Source organism: Engystomops pustulosus, chromosome 2, assembly GCF_040894005.1.
Source record: "Engystomops pustulosus chromosome 2, aEngPut4.maternal, whole genome shotgun sequence".
NCBI lineage: Eukaryota > Metazoa > Chordata > Amphibia > Anura > Leptodactylidae > Engystomops > Engystomops pustulosus.
This window is the reverse complement of record NC_092412.1, coordinates 54648519-54674545: the sequence shown is the minus strand read 5'-3', so window position 1 is coordinate 54674545 and position 26027 is coordinate 54648519. Positions and strand designations below refer to the sequence as shown.

At 42.6% G+C, this 26027-nt stretch overlaps 2 long non-coding RNA genes across 3 annotated transcripts in view; one reads left to right on the top strand and one right to left on the bottom strand.

Annotated features, from left to right (window-relative positions):
* Positions 1 to 5571: 5571 nt before the first annotated feature.
* Positions 5572 to 26027, bottom strand: part of LOC140117699 (uncharacterized) — a 154183-nt gene continuing 133727 nt past the window's right edge. For both annotated transcript variants that reach the window (XR_011853066.1, XR_011853065.1), the window contains exon 5: positions 5572 to 5800. This is a non-coding gene — a long non-coding RNA (uncharacterized lncRNA). The remainder of the gene's footprint in view (positions 5801 to 26027) is intronic.
* Positions 8337 to 26027, top strand: part of LOC140117697 (uncharacterized) — a 33619-nt gene continuing 15928 nt past the window's right edge. The window contains exon 1 of the long non-coding RNA XR_011853064.1: positions 8337 to 8693. This is a non-coding gene — a long non-coding RNA (uncharacterized lncRNA). The remainder of the gene's footprint in view (positions 8694 to 26027) is intronic.

Sequence of the window (26027 nt, the reverse complement as noted above, 5' to 3'; positions counted from 1 at the left end):
TGCTAACATTGTATTTACAAACACATATAGGTTTCCACTGAGATGATCAGATATAGATATTTTTTAAATCTAAGACATCGGGTGCTTGTTACCAATCACATGCGTTTCACTGGAAATGTATATGCGTTTGGTACAAGCCGCGCTCCCAGGCACTAGAGCCACATGTGACCGCACCCCAAATGTTGTCCAAAGCTCCTTAGTTCCAGTGAAGGAATATTTTATTCTTTGACATATCAGGACATTTTAGACCATTGTAAGCTTAAATCTCTGTGGAAACAATTCAGGGAATGTCCATTTCCCATCCAGCACGAATGTGGCCAAGAATCGAAGGCCAGGTCCATTAAAGCCTGGATGGTGGACTTTGGTGTGGAAGGACTTGACTTGTTCACACACATCTCTCACCCCAACCAGATTGTCTACGTCACTGTCTGACCTCCACAATGCTTTTCTGGAAAAAAGAGCAATAATCCCCACAATCACACTCCAAAATCGTGTAGAAAGCTTAACCAGAAGAGTGGAAGCTACACAGGAGAAGCCACCCCTATATAGTTATATGTGGATTCAGCCATAAAGGTTTAATGTGTCTCCATAGAGCAGGGATTGTCAGCCTATTATCTATTATTTTATATATAGATTCCATCCTGTTTATTGTCATTTTTAGTGTTTCTTATTGTTTTTATTGACTGCTATGTACTTAAACCATTTAATATACCAATACATGCACAATGCCCCAGAATTTGTGGTGCTATAAAATAAATGATAATACCCACGGAGAGCTATAAACTATTTACATATATTTTATTCTATTGGGTTTATTAAAAAGAAATATCTCTGAAAACAAACGTTTAGTAAAGATCTGTCAAATTCTTACCAATAACTTATTGTCCTACTTATATTGTATTAATTTCCCAGCACTGTACAGAGGTTGTCGTTGTTTGGTCCTCACTGGTGGTGGATTGTAATATAGGCATCTTGGGTGGAGTCGCAGGGCCCAAGAGGGCCCATGGCCACCAAAACCTCCCAACTTTTTAGATTTGTCAGCTGATCATCTGCAACAAAATGCAAAATAAAATACCATGGCCATTGGGTGCTGCAGACAGTGACCACGTTGTCTGCCCGTGCCCTGAATGGTCCTGCGATGTAACCAGGGAGGTGCCTCACATAACAGTGCAGGATAATAGGGAGTGTATCAAAATGGCAATTATTCTTCTACAGGTCCCTGTAAGTGATCTCTTACATGCAGGGGCGTAACTACAGCTGTAGCAGCTACAACAGCCGCTATGGGGCCCACAGTGTCAGGGGGCCCCGCCATCCTACACAATGAAGAATGTGCACCATTATATACATATTACGCGGCACATTGTGGTATATATATTGTTTGTGTGTGTGTATCTGTGGTGTGTATATGCTGTATGTGTATATGTTGTATGGTGTGTATAAATATAGTACGTTATGTGTGTATGTAACCTGTATGTCTGTATATGGCACTGTATTTGTGTATATGTGATGTGTATATGCTCTATATGTGTGTAACAGTGTATAAATGTGCATGTATGAGTGATGAACTGTATGTTTCTGTATATTGGAATGTAATATATGTATATATTTAAGCCGGCAGGGGGTCCCCTTCAGAAGTCTGCTATGGCGCCCTGCCTCTCCTAGTTATGCCACTGCTTACATGTGTATTCGACAATTGCCGCTTGTTCTTATTCGACACATTCACACGTTGCGTTTCAGTTCCATATTTAAACACAACTCAAACCCAATGGGGAGGGGTTTGGCCTGAACACGCATGCGTTTCCAACACAACTCAGACTTAATGGGGAGGGGTTTGGCCTGAACACATTTGCGTTTCCACTGATACACGTGTTCTAGAATGAATCAGGTGTTTAATATTTGTGGCGCTCGTTCCAGAACACGTCCCACTCCATTGCATTCAAAAATACAACTGAAACGCAGCCTAGTCCTAGCAGTGACTTCACAGCCATTTCTCTCCAGCCATCACAGTACATTCCCATGGACTTTACTATCACAGGGATTTTCGTTCTTAGAATGGTAATAGGTCTAGGTGCTGCCCCAGCCTCAGGCGGTTCTCCCCCTTCACTCTATGGCCTCACAGCCTTGGCTTGAGAATGATTCCAGATAAGCAAAATTTTGTCTTACAATCAACAGTATCTGTCTGCAATGGAAAACAGTAATAATAAAGATAATAATCTTTAATTATATAGCGCCGTAGCACTTTACAAATTATAGACATTACAGAGTATAAACACAGTCAGATGGAACAATAGGAGTGAAGAGCTTACAGTCTATGACCAGACTAATGTCACTCTCCTATAGCACCACCTACAGGAGAGAGCAGTATGACCAGACTAATGTCACTCTCCTATAGCGCCATCTACAGGAGAGAGCAGTATGACCAGACTAATGTCACTCTCCTATAGCGCCATCTACAGGAGAGAGCAGTATGACCAGACTAATGTCACTCTCCTATAGCGCCATCTACAGGAGAGAGCAGTATGACCAGACTAATGTCACTCTCCTATAGCGCCATCTACAGGAGAGAGCAGTATGACCAGACTAATGTCACTCTCCTATAGCGCCACCTACAGGAGAGAGCATATGACCAGACTAATGTCACTCTCCTATAGCGCCATCTACAGGGGAGTGCAGTATGACCAGACTAATGTCATCCTCCTATAGCGCCATATACAGGAGAGAGCAGTATGACCAGACTAATGTCACTCTCCTATAGCACCATCTACAGGAGAGAGCAGTATGACCAGACTAATGTCACTCTCCTATAGCGCCATATACAGGAGAGAGCAGTATGACCAGACTAATGTCACTCTCCTATAGCACCATCTACAGGAGAGAGCAGTATGACCAGACTAATGTCACTCTCCTATAGCGCCACCTACAGGAGAGAGCAGTATGACCAGACTAATGTCACTCTCCTATAGCGCCATCTACAGGAGAGAGCAGTATGACCAGACTAATGTCACTCTCCTATAGCGCCATCTACAGGAGAGAGCAGTATGACCAGACTAGTGTCACTCTCCTATAGCGCCATATACAGGAGAGAGCAGTATGACCAGACTAATGTCACTCTCCTATAGCACCATCTACAGGAGAGAGCAGTATGAGCAGACTAGTGTCACTCTCCTATAGCACCATCTACAGGAGAGAGCAGTATGACCAGACTAGTGTCACTCTCCTATAGCGCCATCTACAGGAGAGAGCAGTATGACCAGACTAATGTCACTCTCCTATAGCGCCATCTACAGGAGAGAGCAGTATGACCAGGCTAATGTCACTCTCCTATAGCGCCATCTACAGGAGAGAGCAGTATGACCAGACTAATGTCACTCTCCTATAGCGCCACCTACAGGAGAGAGCAGCATGACCAGACTAATGTCACTGTCCTATAGCACCATCTACAGGAGAGAGCAGTATGGCCATACTAATGTCACTCTCCTATAGCGCCACCTACAGGAGAGAGCAGCATGACCAGACTAATGTCACTGTCCTATAGCACCATCTACAGGAGAGAGCAGTATGGCCATACTAATGTCACTCTCCTATAGCGCCATCTACAGGAGGGAGCAGTATGACCAGACTAATGTCACTCTCCTATAGCACCATCTACAGGAGAGAGCAGTATGACCAGACTAATGTCATCCTCCTATAGCGCCACCTACAGGAGAGAGCAGTATGACCAGACTAATGTCACTGTCCTATAGCACCATATACAGGAGAGAGCAGTATAACCAGACTAATGTCACTCTCCTATAGCGCCACCTACAGGAGAGAGCAGTATGACCAGACTAATGTCACTCTCCTATAGCGCCATCTACAGGAGAGAGCAGTATGACCAGACTAATATCACTCTCCTATAGCGCCATCTACAGGAGAGAGCAGTGTGACCAGACTAATGTCACTCTCCTATAGCACCATCTACAGGAGAGAGCAGTATAACCAGACTAATGTCACTCTCCTATAGCACCATCTACAGGAGAGAGCAGTATGACCAGACTAATGTCACTCTCCTATAGTGCCACCTACAGGAAAGAGCAGTATAACCAGACTAATGTCACTCTCCTATAGCACCATCTACAGGAGAGAGCAGTATGACCAGACTAATGTCACTCTCCTATAGCGCCACCTACAGGAGAGCAGTATGACCAGACCAATCTCACTCTCCTATAGCGCCATCTACAGGAGAGAGCAGTATGACCAGACTAATGTCACTCTCCTATAGCGCCATCTACAGGAGAGAGCAGTATGGCCATACTAATGTCACTCTCCTATAGCGCCACCTACAGGAGAGAGCAGCATGACCAGACTAATGTCACTCTCCTATAGCGCCATCTACAGGGGAGAGCAGTATGACCAGACTAATGTCACTCTCCTATAGCGCCATCTACAGGGGAGAGCAGTATGACCAGACTAATGTCACTCTCCTATAGCGCCATCTACAGGAGAGCAGTATGACCAGACTAATGTTACTCTCCTATAGCGCCATCTACAGGAGAGAGCAGTATAACCAGACTAATGTCACTCTCCTATAGCGCCATCTACAGGGGAGAGCAGTATGGCCATACTAATGTCACTCTCCTATAGCGCCATCTACAGGAGAGAGCAGTATGGCCATACTAACTAATGTCACTCTCCTATAGCGCCACCTACAGGAGAGAGCAGTATGACCAGACTAATGTCTATATACCGAATATATTTATATGAAGGAAATAGAATGGGAGTCAATTTTAGGCCATAAAGTATGGCATTTTGTTATCTGTCGCAGCTTTTATTTTGCGGTGGAGGAGTCAGGTGGAAGGTGCAGGCAAGTTATTGGTGGTATAATTTAACTTAAAGAGGATGTAAAACCTCATGGTGGTGAACAGGCTGAGCTTTGGAAGTGGCAGCCTCAAGGCTCTGGTAATGGTAAAAGCAGCAGTAAAAGGTGGTGAAGCACACAATGGATAATCTTCACTAGGGTCATTGGTGCCCTTACAGGGGACCTGTCGCCCAGAAATTCGACACTGCTTACTGCTTATCAATTTGAATTTCTGGGTGACAGGTGACACCTCTTTAAAGTGGACTGGCTCTGCTAGAATGGTAGCCAGAGCGTGCCACCCCATTTATTGCTGTCTGGCTGGGTGCTGTATATCAGGCAGCTGTAGATTGGGGTATTGGGGAATCCCACCCCTAGCATGTCACTTGACTCGTCCTCTGTTTGTTTTATTCCAGTGATTCAAATAAAGCTGGTGGTGTATTTTTTCCAGAGTGTTTTTCTCTTATCTAAGTTATTTTAAAATAAAGTGAGGGTCCATCCCATATCCACACGTCATGTAAGATTGATAAGGGAGAGATTCTAATCTACTGATAAAGGAGAGATTCTAATCTACTGATAAAGGAGAGATTCTAATCTACTGATACAGGAGAGATTCTAATCTCCTCTTTTAGTTTGCGTCAGTTGTGTGTTCCAAATCAGTGAAGCATGTGTGCACACCGCAAGGAATGACTCAGACAACTGCTGACTCAAATCTACTGCCCATGGTAAATCAGCACTGCGTGAGGTTTATTTGTTTCAGAAGTCTATAAAGAAATGTAGAAAAAAGTAGAAGAGGAGGAGTGTACAAAGCATAACATATCAGGCATCCTGTAGTCCCTTGATTGGAGAGTTTCCTGCTGTCTCACGCTCACATCACCATAGGGTTGTACATGCAATTCCTGAAATTCTCCAGCCTCAAGGTTTTAGGGTGCAGGTACCATCTTAAGTTCATTTTCTATTACAGTACTTTTTAGAAAAATAAGACAAGTAGAAATGACAGGATTTGATCTATCAGCAAGGTTTTCCTTAGCAAGATGACCTGTTATTTAAATGTTAAGACTCATTATGGATTTGTCAGTACCTAACATGCACATTTCATAATGTTTTCTTCCAAATTTACTAATTTTTATTAAAACGTGGTTTTATTTTGTAAATTACCAGTTGGAATAGTCAGAGGAACTCACATCTCCCATTCACATGACTGGGGGGAGGTCTCAGTACTCGGCCTCCCTGATATTATATTTATCACCTATCTTGTTCATGGGGCCAATAGTTGTTAATGTCAGTCTATACTAGAGCAATAGCACCCATCACATGACAGTATACACATCACATAACATTCTATGACATCACAATGTGTGCAAAGCCTGGAAAGTTCTAGATCTGAGTTCTGGATTCTCAGAACCTGAAGAGGACGAGTCCAGGAAAGTACAAACAAGGCCTCATCCGTTAGCGTGACCCCCGTACAGTGCACAGAGAGGGACCTTCTACACCCGTGTCACATACCGGCAGTTTGAAGTTTCATCCCTCAGCAAGCCCAGAACTGGTGATAAGTGCAAGTACCTACCTATCTACTGGCTAATGTGGGTTTACTAACTGTACACTGCCTGCCTATCCCTATCTGACACTGCCTGGCATAGCGGGGTCACCTATGGTGGGATAACTTCAGATTTATAGCTCTTCTGTATTGTGTGTCTCATGTCCTAACTCCTGAGTGGCCAATGTGGTTTCCCTGTATGGATCCTGCCTACAGTCCATGGACTGACTAGTGAAATGATTCTGTTCCTCATTCTGTACATCTGACTATATATGGCCTGAGTATATATCACCCATGTAACAATCTGCTATAGTACAACAATCTGCTCAACAGAGGGGCCTGATACTGGACTGGATTATCCGATTAATATCTTTGACCCAGAAATTTATATAAAAGTTGTATAATGTCTTTATTTCACTTTGTGCTGGTTATTTGTGTGTATAGCTCACTGCCCCCCCATATATGGTTATGTTCATGAGGCCTAAAGGTTTATGGGAGACTGTTTTTTATTTTTGAATAGCTCCATATTTGGGATAAATAAGAGCTTTATTCTGTGTGTGAATAGAATATTTTTTGCTATTATTATCATGGTGTTCACTGTATAACTCACTGTACTGTAAGGTGACCTGTTATTTACATGTTAAGGCTCGTTATAAATGCATCATTATCTAACATGCACATTTCATTAAATTTTAAATTTTTACAATTTTCCAATATACAAATGTTTATTGAAAAATGTTTTTATCTTTGCTTTGTTTTGTAAACTATGAGTTTGAATGGTCAGTGGACCTGACAACTCCTATTCTCATAATTGGTGATGTCCCAGTAGTCGGTCTCCCTGATATTATACATTTATCACCTATCCTGTATCCTGTAGGTAAGTGATAAGTGATGGGGCCAATCATTGTTAATGTTAGACTATACTACAGCACTGATACAAGTAATAGGGAGCATGGGCACAATGTATCCCATCAGATCAAAGGGATTGTTTCCAAAATCAAATAACACCACAAAAAGGAGGAAACAAAAACCAAAATGTAGAAAGCATAAAATAACACTTTATTAGGACAATTAAAACAAATCCATTTAAAAAGACAACATACACAGAAAAGGTCCACCAATGGTCAGCATAGCTAAATATACATAATACATAGATCCCAGCAGCCTGTATAGAGGTATAAACGGTCTAGTCCTTGAGGTCAAGGTATATGCTTACAAGTATTGTACATAGCCCAGAGGTATAACAGATGACAAGGGACACATACAGGGGTCAGGGGCCTGACGAAGCAAGGAGAAGCATGTGTCGTGTGGTGTCCACCTGTCCTCTGTTATTCCTCTGGGTAATGTGCAATACTTGTTTGTCAGCAAATCCCTTGACTTGCTCTGAGTAGTAGACCTTCTATACCTCTATACAGGCTGCTGGGATCTATGTGTTATGTATATTTACTTATTTGACCATTGCACCTTCTCAGTGTATTGTGGAGGAAGAGCAGGTGAATCCAGCAACCAGGCAGAAAACATTGCAAAGCATAAGTATAAAACTTGAATTTATTTCATCCTTTAAAAGTGAGTTAAAAAAGTACCATAACAGCAAAAACACTGACGCGTTTCAAATTAAATGCTGTTCTTAATCATAGTCAACAGCATTTAGTTCAAAACGCGTCAGTTTTTTTCGCTACTATGGTACTTTTTAACTCACTTTTAAAGGATGAAATAAATTCAGTTTTTATACTTATGCTTTGCAATGTTTTCTGCCTGGTTGCTGGTTTCACCTGCTCTTCCTCCACACCTGTACTGAATCGGCTCAGTTTGTCCGAGCACCGGCTTCTAACACGTCGCTACAAGAAATGGGTGAAAAAAACTTTTTATTCTCTTTTCTGTGTATGTTGTCTTTGTAAATGGATTTGTTTTAGTTGATCTAATAAAGTGTTATTTTATGCTTTCTACATTTTGGTTATTTGTTTCCTCTTATTTGTGGTACTAAACTACAGCAGTAGCAGCCATAATGATATGCATGACATTATACACATCACATGACATTATACACATCACATAAGATTCTATGACATCACATAAGATTCTATGACATCACACTTGGTCCAGAGCCTGGAAGGTTCTAAATCTGAGTTCTGGATTCTTAGAGATTGAAGAGGACGAGTCCTGGAAAGCACAAACAAGACCTCATCCAAGAGTGTGACCCCCGTACAGTGCACAGAGAGGGACCTTCTACACCCCTGTCACATACCGGCAGTTTGAAGTTTCAACCCTCAGCAAGCCCAGACCTGGTGATAAGTGCAAGTACCTACCTATCTACTAGCTAATGTGGGTTTACTATTTGTACACTGCCTGCCTATCCCTATCTGACACTGCCTGGCATAGCGGGGTCACCTATGGTGGGATAACCTTCCTGTAACCTTCTTTCGCCCAGAAACCTATAGGAATTTCATATAAAAAGTCTATAATGTTTTTATTTCACTTAATTTTCTTTTTTATACTGTATTTTCTATATGCTTAAAGGCACACTGTTTTACCCCAATAATCTATTAGTCCTCCAAGAAGGGTATGAAATTTCCTTTCTAGAATTCCCTCTTTTATGTTAAATCTCACCAAAATATCTATTAAAAATCACCTCAAAACTCATGTGCAATTAAGGTGAAAAGTGCTGAGGATTACACTGATTTTAGTCAGTTTTAGAGGTTGAAGTGGAAGGTAACTTCAGATTTTGCTTTTGGTTTCATAATAAAGAAAATAATTTTACCAGACTTGTGATTTTGTGAGGTAGAGAACTGGAGATTCGGGCAAAATTCAGGCAATTGAAATTAAAGACATCGTCCGAAATAAAAATCTAATTTCTTTTTTTACTCTCTGTATTTTTGGTACAGTCCCCCATGGTGGGGCGAACGTTTGACAGCATTGATATTGATGCACTGCTTTATTTACATATAAGTAATTCAGTACCGTATTTTCCGGACTATAAGGCGCACATAAAAGCCTTGGATTTCCTTAGAAATCCAAAGTGCGCCTTATAGTCCGGTGCGCCCTATGTATGGCGCAGGGCAGCGGACCCTACTTACATAGGTCCCCGCTACCGGAGACAGCAGATCTCCAGCGGGAACTGCAGACCACGCGGCACGAACAACTTCTGCCGCATCGGTCTGCAGTTCCCGCTGGAGATCTGCTGTCTCCGGTAGCGGGGATCTATGTAAGTATGGTCCGCTGCCATCCTCCACCTCCCCCTCACCTTCCCCGCTCGCCTTCCCCGCGTTCCGCGTCGCGTCTCGGCGTCGCGTCTCGTCCCGTCGGGTCTCCGCTCCGCCCCCGACCCGCGCCTTATAGTCCGATGCGCCTTATATATGGAATTATTACATATATAACGCGCATCGGACTAATGCGCCTTATATTCCGGTGCGCCTAATGGCCCGGAAAATATGGTATATGGCGGAACGCTGTTTGTATTTTATACTATATGGCGGCATGTTGTATGTATTTTATACTATATCATGATATGCTGTGTATATTATATAATATATGGTGGCACACTGTATGTATTTTATACTATATGGCGGCACACTGTATGTATTTTATACTATATGGTGGCATGCTGTATGTATTTTATACTATATGGCTGCACACTTTATGTATTTTATACTATATGGTGGCATGCTGTATGTATTTTATACTTTATGGCGGCACACTGTATGTATTTTACACTATATGGTGGCGTGCTGTATGTTTTTCATACTATATGGCTGCACACTGTATGTATTTTATACTATATGGCGGCATGCTGTATGTATTTTATACTATATGGCGGAAATGCTATATGTATTATATACTATATAGTGGCATACTGTTTGCATTTTATACTATATGGCGGCATATTGTATGTATTTTATACTATATGGCGGCATATTGTATGTATTTTATACTATATGGCAGCATGCTGTATGTATTATATACTATATGGTGGCATACTGTATGTTTTTATACTATATGGCAGCATACTGTATGTATTTTATACTATATGGTGGCATACTTTATGTATTTTATAATATATTTAGGCATGTTGTATGTATTTTATACTACATGGTGATATGCTGTATGTATTTTATACTATATTGAGGCATGTTGTACTTATTTTATACTATATGGTGGCACAATGTATGTATTTTATATTATATGGCGGCATGCTGTATGTATTTTATACTACATGGTGATACACTGTATGTATTTTATACTATATGGTGCTATGCTCTATGTATTTTATACTATATGGCGGCACAATGTATGCATTTTATATTATATGGCGGCATGCTGTATGTATTTTATACTACATGGTGATACACTGTATGTATTTTATATTATATGGTGCTATGCTGTATGTATTTTATACTATATGGGTGATACACTGTATGTAAGTGGCTATATTGGCTATAGTAGTGCAGGGGCATCGCTAGCCACTCACAGGGGACAAGTGCCTACTATATGGCGGCATGCTGTATGTATTTTATACTATATGGGTGATACACTGTATGTATTTTATACTATATGGCTGATATGCTGTATGTATTTTATACTATATGGGGCTATGCTATATGTATTTTATACTATATTGAGGCATGTTGTATGTATTTTATACTATATGGTGGCACACTGTATGTATTTTATACCATATGGCAGCATGCTATTTGTATTTTATACTATATGGTAGCACTCTGTATGTATTTTATACTATATGGTGATATGCTTTATGTATTTTATACTATATAGTGCTATGCTGTATGTATTTTATACTATAAGGCGTCACGCTGTATGTATTTTATACTATATGGCGGCAGGGGTGTTGCACATCTTTACTTGGTCGCTTTATGCATCCTCGTGTTCTCCTAGTGGTTATAGGTTTATCCGTAGATGCATGACCACTTTTTTGATGCGGTGCCCACCTCTTCCCCTTGCTTTGTATCCTCTTCATGTATAACAGAGCAGGCGGAGATGCATCCATGCGCTCTGCCCATGCACACACTATGAAGTGGCGGTGTTACATCTCTGCCTGCTCTGTTATACATGAAGACAAGAGAGAAGAGGAACCGCGGTACTGCAGTTCAGCTGAAGAAGATGAGATCAGAAGACTTAGCTTACAGGTGATAAAGATAAAGAGGTTTTAGAATACTAACAACTTCGGTCTAAAGGTAAATATTCTACTTGAAAACATGGGGATATAAGAATAGCTATGATGACTATATTACAGGATAAAGACAACCGTCTGCAGCTCCGGCTCGACTGCTCCTTTCCATTGAGTGGCCCCTCAATGTTATGGAAACGGGTGGAGGACATTGTCTTCATTAGAATGGGCCTCCCTGTGATGCTGAGGCAGTTTGGACTCCACTACTTATTGTACGGGGGGTTAGCAGGAAAATCTTCCTCAACCTGGACCTGGAGTGGAATCTGTGCTTTAGCACCTCATGGGCGAACTGTAGTTATGTCAGTAAGTTATAGGTTTTTATCTGTTATGCAAATTCTTTTGTGTTCTGATCTGAAGAACAAGAATTAATCTCAGTGTAAATACCGGGTGGTTTCCAAATGGCTTGTCCGAGGTGCCACACGGCCCATGACTCTGGGAATTCTTATGAGATCAGACACAAAGGGAGGAGTGTATGAGAAACCTACCCATGAGTCGTACTCTGAATGATGTATGTGTGATGTTGTGTTGGAAGAATTGAGTTGTTTGTGTATAAGGGTACGAACACAATGGTTTCGCCTGTGAACTATTACCGTAAGTAGTTCCTGGGTTGATTGAAAGAACATGAAGGTTGGTCTAACTCATGGTAGTGAAGACAACCTGTGGTACGCGGGCTGCGGTCCATGATAAAGGGACCCTTCTTGAAAAGGGGTGTCGGAGAGACGACTTTATCCTGAAAGAAATGCGTATCAACGAATGACATCTGTTTGTGTTCTGATTTTTGTCTTTGTGTTGTACTTCTCTGTCCCTGCATTTTATTCAAAACAGTTAATTCCCAAAGTATATACATTATGTTTTCTATTTTGTAACACTAACCCAATATTTTAAAGAAAACCTACCACCACGGATCTACCTATTAAGGTAGATCTGGTGGTAGGTGCCTCTAAGGTTTGTAAGGACAGCCATTTTAGGACTAATCCTTAAGTCCCCTTTATCTTTCTAAATCTTTAATTGTGGTAATATGCTAATTTACCAAAGAGGCTACTGGGGCCGGAGGTGAGTAGCCAGAGTAGAGGCTACTCGATGCAGCTACTCCACCCCCAGTAGCCTCCTTGATCCTCCTACCCAGATATCTTCAGTGCTGCCGGACCAAAGAAGAGAAGACCTGCAGGGGGCGTCGGAAAGGTGAGTTTTGAGGTTTTTTTCTTTTAGTAATTGGGAAAACGTGGGCTGGCAGACTACTGATGAGGTGAGTTTTGACTTAATTTTTTTTCTTGACTTGAGTACAAGCCGAGTTTGAGTTTTTCAGCACATTTTTTGTACTGAAAAACTCGACTTATACTCAAGTATATATGGTAAGGGATTAGAACTGCATATTTTTTGTTATAAATAAGATAAATGACCCATTTACTAAATGTTTCGGAACACTAAAACCTTGACATCGAAGGTTAAATATGTTATTGATAGTATGTAGCTAAAATAATAACTATGATAAGTGCAAAATTACAGGATGAAGACAACCGTCTGCAGCTTCGGCTCGACTGCTCCTTTCCATTGAGTGGCCCCTCAATGTTATGGAAACGGGTGGAGGACATTGTCTTCATTAGAATGGGCCTCCCTGTGATGCTGAGGCAGTTTGGACTCCACTACTTATTGTACAGGGGGTTAGCAGGAAAATCTTCCTCAACCTGGACCTGGAGTGGAATCTGTGCTTTAGCACCTCATGGGCGAACTGTAGTTATGTCAGTAAGTTGTGTTTTTATCTGTTATGCAAATTCTTTTGTGTTCTGATCTCAAGAACAAGAATTAATCTCAGTGTAAATACCGGGTGGTTTCCAAACGGCTTGTCCGAGGTGCCACACGGCCCATGACTCTGGGAATTCTTATGAGATCAGACACAGAGGGAGGAGTGTATGAGAAACCTACCCATGAGTCGTACTCTGAATGATGTATGTGTGATGTTGTGTTGGAAGAATTGATATGTTTGTGTATAAGGGTACGAACACAATGGTTTCGCCTGTGAACTATTACCGTAAATGGTTCCTGGGTTGAATGAAAGAACATGAAGGTTGGTCTAACTCATGGTAGTGAAGACAACCTGTGGTACGCGGGCTACGGTCCATGATAAAGGGACCCTTCTTGAAAAGGGGTGTCGGAGAGACGACTTTATCCTGAAAGAAATGCGTATCAACGAATGACATCTGTTTGTGTTCTGATTTTTGTCTTTGTGTTGTACTTCTATGTCTCTGCATTTTTGATGGTTTGTTCCCAATGTATAAAGGTTTTCTATTTTGTAACACTAACCTAATATTGTTACTGAAAATAAAAAAATATCCTAAGTTTCTGTACAGATTTTTACAGCTGAATTAAACTTTTACTGTTGTTTGAGGTTTATTGCAGGATTCTGGAGAAAGGTAGAAATTTTCTGTCCATTGATTCCCTGCCCCACAAGGTACTGAGCAGGAGCGAGACGCATCATCAAGAGATGGATCTCAAGATACAAGTGATCTATCCTGTCCCGGTTTCCTTTTTTTGCTTATAAAATGTCTTTTTTGAATTGTGAAAACTATTGTTAAGTAGCTAAACAAATTTTCATGGGATTAAAGGACATCTGCAAGGCTTAAGTACTGTATGCAAATGAGCCTGAAAGGCTACAGGCTCCGTAGGTGTTAATGGGGCCTGGAGCCCTCAGGCTCATTTGAATACAGTCTTTCATTTTTGTTGGTTGCTGTCCTTTAACATATATATTGGGTTATGGTTTATGCTAATAGCGGGATTAGGACTGTGTCGTCTTACAAGACATTCTCTACAGAGCCAATGTCTATTTATAAGAATGCCACAAGAGTAAGGTTACACTATACAGGGGTATGTCACTAGAGAACAATGTGAAGATAGCACATATGTGATAAGAACTGCATACCAGTTTACTAAATGTTTTGGAACGCTAATACCTTGACATCCAAGGTTAGGCTACATTCAAACTAACGTGTGCCCACCATGCTGTAGCAGAGCAGGCACACGTTAGCGCATGGGAGAGGAGGTGGCAAGCGCTGCTCCTCCCCCCTTCCACAGAGATACACTGCGCATGGCGCTGTAATATGGGGATCCCCGGTTACGAATCGGTACAGTGCCGCACCTATAGGGGATGTATATACGACAAGCTTGCGAACGTATATACACCCCCAACGGTGCTGTGAATGTAGCCTTAAAGGAATTTTACCATTTGTTTTTATGTATTGCGAACCAAACATACCTTGAGGATGCTGTAGCTACACTGATGCAAGAACATATCTTGTTTAATCCCTCATCCCAGTGGTTTGCTCAAAAAACTATTATAAAATTCCGGACCTTGGGAAAGCTGGGTGCTGCTGAATGCGGTGCATAAACACATTACACGGAGCTTCCTGAACTGTCCAGACAGGACTAATCAACCTGAGCTGGATGACACATACACAGGGTCAATTCTGGGGTATTTGCTGCCTGAGGTGAAAAAATTGAAAAACAACCTTCTCTTTTAAATACAGCCCCCTCCTATATTTATATTATATACAGCCCCTCCCATATTGGTATAATGCTTTACCCTCAAGTTATATTATATACAGCCCACCTGGATTATATAATATGTAGTTAAATTATGGTTAAAAGCCAGGTTATATAATGTCCAGCTCACCTCCCATAGTATATAATATACCGCCCCCTTTATTATATAATATGCAGGCCCCTTTATATTATATACAGCCCTCCTTATTATAAAGTATGCAGCCCCCATATTCCATACTATACAACATCCTTCCATAATATGTAGCCCCCTTATTATATGATATCCACCCCATTATTATATAATATTCAGCCCCTTATATTATATACAGCCCCCATTACTATATTATATACAGACCCCCCTTATTCTATGTGTAGCCCCCTTATTCTATAATATGCTGCACCCATATTATGATATAAAGCCCCTCTTTATTAAATATGTAGCCCCCTTATATTATATGTAGCCCCCTTTTTTATTATATACAGCCCCCCTTTTCTATTATATGCAGCCCCGTTTATTATATACAGCCCCCCTTTTTATATTATGTACAGCCCCCTTTTCTTTTATAGAGCCACCTTTATCTATTACAAACAGCCCCCTTTCCTTTACATACAGCCCCATTTTTTATTATATACACCCCACCTTTTCTATTATATATAGCCCCTTTTATGTATTAAATGCAGCCTCCTTTTAAAAATAATAATAAAGTAATTACACACCTCGACCCAGGGGCGTAACTTGAGGGGGTGCAGATAGTGTGGTCGCATCCGGGCCCAAGAGGCTTAGGGGGCTCTTATAGTGTCACTTTCCTATATGAGAAGTCTAGTACTATAAGCTATACATTATAGTTGGGGGCCTGGCACAGACATTGCACTGGGGCCCATCAGCTTCAACTTACGCCACTGCCTCGACCCTAGTCATGCCCTCCGCCCGCCAGCTGCATCCTCTTCTGGACTCTTCTATAGACAGAAGGATCTGTGCCGCTCTGCACATCGCGTCTGTGTCTTAAAGATATATGAGCGATTGAATTTTATGTGGGCAATTTCAGATGGCAATGACCCCCCTGAATCGTTTACATTACGGCCCCATATTTTGCCTTCCTTTAGGGTTCAGATATCTGCCACCTCAGGCGAGATGAAAATCATGGCAGACGCAGGCTGTGCTCATACACAGCAGCTGGGGGTTGGTGCAGCGATTGATTACTTCTGCCTGTAACACAGTGATTACAGTGTTCTCTGAAGCAGTGCTTAATTAGAGTAAGAGGAAAGCACTGGAGCAGCCACAGGAGCCACAGAGCCTCTTTATCATAATCTTATAATTGTTTTTTAAGCAAAACCACTCAATTCAGGGACTAAACAAGATATGTTTCTGCATCAGTGTAGCTACAGCATTCTAAAGGTATGTTTGGTTCATAAAGCATAAAAACAATGGGCAGATTTTATTTAAATATGCTTTTGAAAACATGGGGATAAAAGAATAACTATGATAAGAGCAAAATTACAGGATGGAGACAACCGTCTGTGGCTTTAGCCCGACTGCTCCTTTCCTTTGAGTGGCCCCTCAATGTTATGGAAACGGGTGGAGGACATTGTCTTCGTTAGAATGGGCCTCCCTGTGATGCTGAGGCAGTTTGGACTCCACTACTTACTGTACGGGGGGTTAGCAGGAAAATCTTCCTCAACCTGGACCTGGAGTGGGATCTGTGCTTTAGCACCTCATGGGCGAACTGTAGTTATGTCAGTAAGTTATAGGTTTTTATCTGTTATGCAAATCCTTTTGTGTTCTGATCTCAAGAACAAGAATTAATCTCAGTGTAAATACCGGGTGGTTTCCCAATGGCTTGTCCGAGGTGCCACACGGCCCCTGACTCTGGGAATTCTTATGGGATCAGACACAAAGGGAGGAGTGTATGAGAAACCTACCCATGAGTCGTACTCTGAATGATGGATGTGTGATGTTGTGTTGGAAGAATTGATATGCTTGTGTATAAGGGTACGAACACAATGGTTTCGCCTGTGAACTATTACCGTAAATAGTTCCTGGGTTGAGTGAAAGAACATGAAGGTTGGTCTAACTCATGGTAGTGAAGACAACCTGTGGTACGCGGGCTACGGTCCATGATAAAGGGACCCTTCTTGAAAAGGGGTGTCGGAGAGACGACTTTATCCTGAAAGAAATGCGTATCAACGGATGACATCTGTTTGTGTTCTGAGTTTTGTCTTTGTGTTGTACTTCTCTGTCTCTGCATTTTTACTTTTGATGTTTTTTTCCAAAGGATATAAATATTTTAATTTTTTTACACTAAACTGACATTGTAATTGTGAAAAGAAAAAATTGTCTAAATTTCTGTACTGATTTTTTACAGCTAAAGGAAACTTTTATTGCTGTATGAGGTTTATTGCAGGATTCTGGAGAAAGGTAGATATTTGCTGTCCATTGTGTCCCTGACCCACATGGTTCTGAGCAGGAGCGAGACCAATCATCAAGAGACGGATCTCAAGATACAAGTGATCTATCCTGTCCCAGGTTATCTTTTTTACATATAAAGGTTTTTAGGGAATTATAGTTATGGGATTTTTGGGGCTACTGGCACTTTAATAAAAAAAGGTGGTGGGTGTTTGTGCTGGGTCACTTACCCCGCCTCCTTGTCTATCTCATTATGTCCCCCCCTCCTATTTAGGCGCAGGCCTTTATAAGGCTGGATCCTTCCATGCTTAGCCTCTTGCTGATAGCGGCACCAGAGCGGTGCGGAAAGTTCACAGCTTGCGGAAAGTTAAAATGTGGAAGAGAAGACTCGGCTGTCCGACTTGCAACATGGGAGTCCAGCATACAGGGGCCGAGCAAGATGAACCTGAAAAAATCAAGTGCCTTAAGCGTTTTGAATTGTTAAAATGTAGAAATAAATCTGTGACCATTTTTCACCCAGCAAAGGATGTGGTCTGCATTTTTTTATGGTTAGGTTGTATAAGAGGGGCTCTCTTATCATTGAAGGGCCCATGGTTGTTTTATATGGAATTCTGCAATATCATGCCATCCAGTCAGAATAGTACAGTGCCACACGACCGGATAAATGTCCCAACAACGGCCGTGTTGCGCCGTACCATTCTGTCTGATTAGCATATATTTATTGAGATTTTTTCATTTTTTATAGACTAAACAAATATTCTTAAACACAAGAACCCCGAGCCCAACAGAGATCACACCCAAAAATGATCAATATGTCCATTGTCACAGTGTTCCTCATTCTAGATCAATAAAGATCAGGTCCATGGGCTCACAAAATTCTTAATATGCACACCCAGGATTAAAATGCCAACGTTGTAGAGGACCCCACGATACAACAGAGGCCGGCCCAGGCATCCTATGTAAATCATAATATGTAAAATCACATGAGACCAAGTCAGTAGCGGGTTATCTGACTAGAAGCTAAGCCAGAGTTCATCCATGGCAACCAAAATTTCTCAAATTTCTTCAAGGCCCCATGTTTTTGAATATCAAGAAATTCTGAAGCGGTTGGACAGACCAGGTTCAACCAGTGTTGGGCAATTAATTTACGTGCCATATATTTTAAACGGACCATTGCTGTTTCCCTGTCTCCGTGATTATTAGGTCCTCTACATATCCCAACTCACAAACAAAGGGAGAAGCACAATCTGTACTGAGGATACTTTATTTATAATAACGCCTTCCAGAAACCCTCTAAATTTGGGCAGTACTGGATCATGTGGAGCAAATCTGCCATCTCAGCATGACAACGTGGGCAGTGGGCATCAGACCTAGCTATTACATCAAACAAAAATTTGGGGGTCCTTTAGACTCTGTGGAGCAGGTATAGTTGTGAGCATCACCAGGAGAGAGGGAGCATACTCTTTCTAATATTTCTTTACACGGATCTTCCTCTATAGGTCCTATATCCTTATCCCAACGTCCCCTACTTCTCTCAGGAAATCCTTCCAAAGGTCCTGTATATACTTTTACAATAGGCACTGCACCATTCCATACACGGGGAAAAGACAGAGCATGGTGAGCATACATCCATGTGAATGCAGCCATAGACAGTGTACAGTTGGACTAGACTGAATCTTATACTGCTCCAGATCTATCTCACTCCCTGTTATTAGATATCTTCTCACTTTTGAGTAATTTTGTGAGGAAATTATAATACTTGGTGAAGGTGGCAGACTGGCGGAGGGTGTTTCTTAAATGTATTTCTATGGTGATAACTGGATCACTGTAATGTGAGAGGACATGTTATTTACATTTTAAGGCTTGTTATTAGAGATGAGCAGCCTCAAACCTTAAGTTGGGGTCCAGGGTTCGGATGTGTCCCGCGTGGCCCTAACATATATATCTGGATTAGCAGCTGTACAGCCAATCTAGATAATTCACGCCCCTAGCTACTAGCAATACTGCAGGATGAACCTGAACCCTGGACCAAAACTTGAAGTTCAGAGCCGCTTATCTCTACTTGTTATTTACAAGTCCATGGACTGCCTAATGAAATGATTTGCTGATCTCTGTTACTCATACTGTACATCTGACTATATATGACCCAGGGTTGCATCTGACATGAGGCGAGATGAAAATCTCGCCTCAGGCGGCAAAATGCAGAGCCCTTTATAGAGCGGTGAAATTTGCTGCTCTAACGTGGACGATTCAGGGTCCAGTTGGCGCCCGAATCGCCCACCTGATAAATAAATCGCACCTGTCACGGGTGCGCTTTATATGCGGAGCGGCGCAGTGCCTATTTCGCTGCTGGTGTCGCTCCGTACTATGCAGGGACACAGGCGGCGGATGATGACATCACGCCGCCTATGTCACTGAGCGGAGCAGCGTGCCATAGGAACACCCTGCCGTGCGGTGAGTATAAGTTTTAATTTTGACTTATAAATTTGACTAATAGGGGCAAATACTGATAAAACTAGGTAGGGGTGAGGAGCATATATATATATATATATATAAAAGTAGCAAAAAAGTTACTGCTCACCTCCCAATTTAACTGATTTCCAGCGCAAGAAGCATCAAGAAAGCCCCACGGACTGCAGGCACATGTTCCAAGAAGAAAAAACGATGTCCGCGCTTCGGGGATATCCAAGTAAAAAACTATTCTTTATTTTCACATTCTTGTAAAATCCATATTAGGCAAACATGTACAAGTGTGGTGGCCCAGGTAAGAAACCAACGCGTTTCGCCCTCTCTCAGGGCTTAATCATGGTTACACTCACTCATAAATCGTAATGCAATTTAAAGATCCCGCTGCGGTGATGGCGTGTGACGTACCGGTCACGTGACAAAGATCACGTGATCGGGCTGAGACGCGTCCAACAGACCACAGAAGGATAATGATGTGCGTTAAAAAACTCTAAATGATAAAACAACGTTTGCGTTTTTTAACGCACATCATTATCCTTCTGTGGTCTGTTGGACGCGTCTCAGCCCGATCACGTGATCTTTGTCACGTGACCGGTACGTCACACGCCATCACCGCAGCGGGATCTTTAAATTGCATTACGATTTATGAGTGAGTGTAACCATGATTAAGCCCTGAGAGAGGGCGAAACGCGTTGGTTTCTTACCTGGGCCACCACACTTGTACATGTTTGCCTAATATGGATTTTACAAGAATGTGAAAATAAAGAATAGTTTTTTACTTGGATATCCCCGAAGCGCGGACATCGTTTTTTCTTCTTGGGATATATATATATATATATATATATGTATATATTTATATGGGGCCAGAATCGTATATTGGGAACGGGGGGGCTGTATATATTATTTGGGGCCAGAATCATTGTATACTGGGAGGGGAGCTGTATATATTATATGGGGCCAGAATCGTTTTATACTGGGGGGCTGTATATATTATATGAGGTCAGAATCGTTTTAAACTGGGGGGGGGTCTGTATATACTATATGGGGCCAGAATAGTTTTATACTGGGGGGGGGGGCTGTATATGTAATATGGGGCCACAATCGTTTTATACTCAGGGGGCTGTATATATTTATATGGGGCCAGATTCTAGTACATTACTAAGCTGGGAGGGGGCTGTATATGGGATACAGTATATTACTAAGCTGGGAGGGGGCTGTATATGGGATACAGTATATTACTAAGCTGGAGGCTTTATATGGGATATGGTATATTTCTAAGCTGGAGGGCTGTATATAGGATACAGTATATTACTAAGTTGGGGTGGCTGTATATGAGGTACATTATTTTACTAAGCTGGAGGGCTGTATATGGGATACAGTATATTACTAAGCTGGGGGGGCTGTATATAGGATACAGTATATTACTAAGCTGGGGGGATGTATATGGGATACAGTATATTACTAAGCTGGGGGGGCTGTATATGGGATACAGTATATTACTAAGCTGGGGGGGCTGTATATGGGGTACAGTATATTACTAAGCTGGAGGGCTGTATATGGAATACAGTATATTACTAAGCTGAGGGGCTGTATATGGAGTACAGTATATCAGTGGTCCCCCTTATTTTGCCCAGGGACCGGCTGTAAACATACATTTTCTCCAGGGACCGCTGGGGGGCTGTATATGGAATACAGTATATTACTAAGCTGAGGTTCACTTTGGAGGGGCCATGCTACAGCAAAGAGGACAATATAAGTGGGGGGTGCTTCTTCAAGAAAGGGACAATATAAGCTAGGTACACAGGGATTTATGGTGGGGCATGCAAACATACATTTATGGCTATGAAACTGACACCAGACTCCCCCACCCCACCGGTCCCTGGAGAAAATGTATGTTTACAGCCGGTCCTTGGGCAAAAAAGGTTGGGGACCACTGCCCTAGAGGCTTCCCTTTACTAATTAAAAGGCCCTGGAGGCCCCCCTTTACTAATTAAGAGCCCCTAGCGGCCTCCCTTTACTAATTAAAAGGCCCTAGAGGCCCCCCTTTACTAATTAAAAGGCCCTAGCGGCCTCCCTTTACTAATTAAAAGACCCTAGCGGCCTCCCTTTACTAATTAAAAGGCCCTAGAGGCCTCCCTTTACTAATTAAAAGGCCCTAGAGGCCTCCCTTTACTAATTAAAAGGCCCTAACAGCCACCCTTTACTAATTAAAAGGCCCTAGCGGCCTCCCTTTACTAATTAAAAGGCCCTAGAAACCCCCCTTTACTAATTAAAAGGCCCTAGCGGCCTCCCTTTACTAATTAAAAGGCCCTAGAGGCCCCCCTTTACTAATTAAAAGGCCCTAGCGGCCTCCCTTTACTAATTAAAAGGCCCTAGAGGACTCCCTATACTAATTAAAAGGCCCTAGAGCCCCCCCTTTACTAATAAAAAGGCCCTAGAGGCCCCCCTTGACTAATAAAAAGCCCCAGCCTCCCTTTACTAATAAAAAAAAGACCCTAGCTTCCTTCCCTATACAAATAATAACCTTATATACTTACCCTTGATGTCTTCTTCCGCGTACCTTCACTCCTAATGGCGATCCGCCCATCTTCTGTAGCTCCTGCACCGCGCGCCTCTGGTCACGTGACTTACGCGACCTGACGTCAGGTCGCGTCAGTCACGTGACATGGGCCGCGCGGTGCAGGAGCTACAGAAGATGGGCGGATCGCCGACGCGGGGCTTGTAGGTAAGTATGGGGCAGAAACACGGGGGCGCGGCAGCAGCACTACACAGGGGCACCATGGTTCGGGGAACTTTCCCCGCGGCACACTCAACCATGTGTCGCGGCACACAGGTTGAAAATCAATGCTATAGAGCCCTAGATATGGGTATGTGAAGTCACCTTCCCTCTTCATTCTCTAGGACTAGGTGCACATGAATCGTTTCCGTTTCTGTCATGTAGTGATATAAGGGGTTAGCGCCATAGGAGCTGGGTGGCCGCTCCGTAATCCAGGCAAAAATTGGACCTGCCTTACCTTTTGTGTCGCGGCCTCCGGGCTCAGTCACAGTTCGGTGGGACACGGTGTGCTCACTGCACCGTGACCTTGCACAACAGATCTCTATGTCACCTCGCTCACTGCCCCCCATATATGGTTGTGTGGATGAGGCCTAAAGCTGTATGGGAGATTGTTTTTAACAGGACTGATTTATGAATGGTCCCGTATTTGGGAAAAATAAAGACTAGAGATGAGCGAGCACTAAAATGCTTGAGTGCTCGTTACTCGGGTATGTGAAGAACAATATGTGTGAAGAACACATTGCAGCTGTTTCCATACATCTGCAATGTGTTCTTCACACATATTGTTCTTCACATACTATTGTGAAGAACATCGTTCGGCACGCGTGTCTTCGGATAAGTTAGCAGATGTATGGAAACATCTGCAATGTGTTCTTCACTGTGTTCTTCACTTAAATGATCCTGTGTTCACTGTTTTAATTGTATTCTTCACTGTGTTTCATTAAGTACCATATATACTTTAGTATAAGCCGAGTTTTTCAGCACAAAAAATGTGCTGAAAATCCTCAACTCGGCTTATACACAAGTCAATAGCGAGCCCAGCACTTAAAAAAAAAAATTTTAATTATATACTCACCCTCCAGTGGCCCCGATACACAGTGCTGCTCTCCCGATGTCCACGCTGCTTCCCCGATGTCCATGCGGGTACTCTTCTGACTTCTATCTTCTTCTGTCTTCCGCAGGACGCCGCCATGTATTTCCCGGGCGGCAGGTGCACAGTATGACGCGGCCGCTGCTGACGTCATACTATGCGGCGGCCGGGAGAAGGACATGGTGGCGCCTGACAAAAGACAGAAGAAGATAGAAGAGGACCCGCGCGGACATTGGGGCCACCGGAGGTTGAGTATATAAGTTTTTTTTTTGTTTTCTTTTTACTGCTGGGCTGGCTGTATACATAAGGGGGCAGGCTGGGCTGGCTGTATACATAAGGGGGCAGGCTGGGCTGACTGTATACATAAGGGGGCAGGCTGGGCTGGCTGTATACTAAAGGGGGCAGGCTGGGCTGGCTGTATACATAAGGGGGCAGGCTGGGCTGGCTGATACATAAGGGGGCAGGCTGGGCTGGCTGTATACTTAAGGGGCAGGCTGGGCTGGCTGTATACATAAGGGGGCAGGCTGGGTTGGCTGTATACTTAAGGAGGCCAGGCTGGGCTGGCTGTATACATAAGGGGGCAGGCTGGGCTGGCTGTATACTTAAGGAGGGCAGGCTGGGCTGGCTGTATATACTGGGGGCAGAATGGGCTGGCTGTATACTTAAGGGGGCAGAATGGGCTGGCTGTATACTACTGGGGGCAGGCTGGGCTGGCTGTATACTACTGGGGGCAGGCTTGCAATATACTGGGGGGGGGGGGTCTGTGATTAACGCATTTCCCACCCTCAGCTTATACTCGAGTCAATAGGTTTTCCAAGTTTTTGGAGGTAAACCTGGTGGTCTCGGCTTATACTCGGGTCGGCTTATACTCGAGTATATACAGTATACAGTAAATGCTCGATCTTGAGCCAGCAAGATACTCGGACAAGTATACTCGCTCATCTCTAATAAAGACCTATTAAATAGCTTTTTTAGTTTACTGTTTCTGTGGGTGAATAGAATTTGTTTTTGCTATTGTTATCATGGTGTTCACTGTATAACTCACTGTACTGTAAGGTGACCTGTTATTTACATGTTAAGGCTCGTTATAAATGCATCATTATCTAACATGCACATTTCATTAATTTTTATATTTTTACAATCTTCCAATATGCAAATGTTTATTGAAAAATGTTTTTATCTTTGCTTTGTTTTGTAAACTATGAGTTGGAATGGTCAGTGGACCTGACAACTCCTATTCTCATAATTGGTGATGTCCCAGTAGTGGGTCTCCCTGATATTATACATTTATCACCTATCCTGTATCCTGTGGGTAAGTGATAAGTGATGGGGCCAATCATTGTTAATGTTAGACTATACTACAGCACTGATACAAGTAATAGGGAGCATGGGCACAATGTATCCCCATCAGAGCAAAGGGATTGTTCCAAAATCAAATAACACCACAAAAAGGAGGAAACAAAAACCAAAATGTAGAAAGCATAAAATAACACTTTATTAGGACAATTAAAACAAATCCATTTAAATAGACAACATACACAGAAAAGGTCCACCAATGGTCAGCATAGCTAAATATACATAATACATAGATCATAGTATCATAGTATAAGGCTGGAAAAAGACGCAAGTCCATCAAGTCCAACCTTTAAAAATTAAATAAATGTTTTATCCCCATAACCCATGATATTTTTTCTCTCCAGAAAGTCATCCAGGTCTCTCTTGAACACGTACATAGAGTCCGCCATAACAACCTCCTGCGGCAGAGAGTTCCATAGTCTCACTGCTCTTACAGTAAAGAACCTTTGTCTATGGTGATGGTAGAATCGCCTCTCCTCTAGGCGTAGAGGATGCCCCCTTGTCCTGGTCACAGGCCTAGGTATAAAAAGATCTTTGGAGAGATCCTTGTACTGCCCGTTCAGGTATTTGTACATTGTAATGAGGTCTCCCCTCAGTCGTCTTTTTTCTAAACTGAATAATCCCAAATTTTGTAATCTGTCATTGTATTCTAATCCCCCCATTCCCCTAATAATCCTGGTTGCTCTCCTCTGCACCCGTTCCAGCTCTACTATATCCTATTTATACACTGGTGCCCAAAACTGTACACAATGGGGGTCATTTACTAAAGTCCCGATTCGCGTTTTCCCGACGTGTTACCCGAATATTTCCGATTTGCGCCGAATTCCCCCGGGATTTTGGCGCACGCGATCCGATTGTGGCGCATCGGCGCTGGCATGCACGCGACGGAAATCGGGGGGCGTGGCCGAACGAAAACCCGACGGATTCGGTAAAAAACCGCCGCATTTAAAACAAAAAATCTGTCGCAGAGCTTGCACTTACCTTCACTCAGCCCGAGCCGGTGAACTCCAGTGCGTTCCGATGCTTTTCAGCGCAGAAGCGCCACCTGGTGGACGGTGGAGGAA